The sequence below is a fragment of the Octodon degus genome, unplaced genomic scaffold, assembly GCF_000260255.1.
Source record: "Octodon degus isolate 3935 unplaced genomic scaffold, OctDeg1.0 scaffold00290, whole genome shotgun sequence".
NCBI classification, from domain to species: domain Eukaryota; kingdom Metazoa; phylum Chordata; class Mammalia; order Rodentia; family Octodontidae; genus Octodon; species Octodon degus.
In genome coordinates, this window is record NW_004524866.1 from 1,355,504 (window position 1) to 1,356,928 (window position 1,425).

Below are 1,425 nucleotides of genomic sequence, written 5' to 3' on the forward strand. Positions count from 1 at the left end.
TACCACAGCTGAATCGACAAGATATAACCACTCTGAATAGCCCATCAATAGCCAATGAAACACAAGGTGTAATTAAAAAGCGACTAGCAAAGAAAAGTCCATGTCCAGCTGGATTCACAGCTGAATTCTACATGACATTTACAGAAGATGTAGTCCTTATACTCCTCAAACTCTTCCATGAAATTGAAAAGGAAGCAATCTTCCCAAAATCATTCCTGGCTGCAATACTAATACCAAAACCAAGGAAAGATGCAACTAAGAAAGAGAACTACAGGCCGATCACCCTCATGAACATAGATGCCAAAATCCTTAATAAAATACTAGCAAATAGAATACAGCAAATCATCAAGAGGATCATACACCATGACCAGGTAGGATTCATCACAGGGATGCAAGGATGGTTCAATATTTGAAAATCTATCAATGTAATACACTACATCAATAGAGTGAAAACTAAAAACCCCATAATCATCACCATAGATTCAGAAAAGGTTTTTCACAAAGTCCAACACTCTTTCATGTTCAAAGTCCTGCAGAAAATTGGAATAGATGGCCTCTGCTTCAATCTGATAAAAGCCATTTATGAAACTCCAACAGCTAACATAATCCTAAATGGGAAAAAACTGAAATCTTTTATAGATCGGGTACAAGACAAGGATGTCCTCTATCACCAGTCCTATTCAATATACTTCTGGACTCATTAGCTACAGCCATTAGACAAGAGAAAGAAATAAAAGGAATAAGAATAGGCAAAGAAGAAGTTAAATTACCTTTATTTGCAAAAGACATGATACTTTACTTGGAAGACCCAAATATCTCCACCAAGAAGGTACTAGAATTAAAACAGAAATTCAGTAGCATAGCAGGTTATAAAGTCAATACATAAAAGTCATTAGCATTTCTCTACACAGAGAACACACTGAGAGGGAAATTATAGAAACAATAACTTTTACAATAGCACCGAGGAAAATGAAATACCTTGGAATTAATCTAACAGAAGAAGTCAAAGAAATTTCAAGGAAAATTACAGTAAGCTTCAAAAACAGATCATAGAGGATTTCAGAAAATGGAAATGTATTCCATGCTTCTCTATAGAAAGAACCAACATTGAGAAGATGGCCATACTCCCAAAATTGCTGTACAGATTTAATGCAATCCCTATCAGACTATCACGGATATATCTCACAGACATAGAAAAATCATTCCTAAAATTTATCTGGAACAGGAAAAGGCCTAGAATAGCAAAGGCAGTTCTGGGTAATAAAGACAAGGCAGGAGGCATTACAATTCCTGACTTGAAACCATACTACAATGATACTGTAATAAAATCAGCATGGTACTGCCATCAAAATAGACCTGAGGATCAATGGAATAGATTAGAAGACACTGCAGCCCCTACGAACACACTCAGCCACCTTATCTTTG

General features: G+C 36.0%; 1 protein-coding gene across 1 annotated transcript in view; it reads right to left on the reverse strand.

Moving 5' to 3' along the window:
- LOC101565086 (vomeronasal type-2 receptor 116-like) overlaps positions 1–1,425 on the reverse strand; it is a 48,173-nt gene that overhangs the window by 46,354 nt on the left and 394 nt on the right.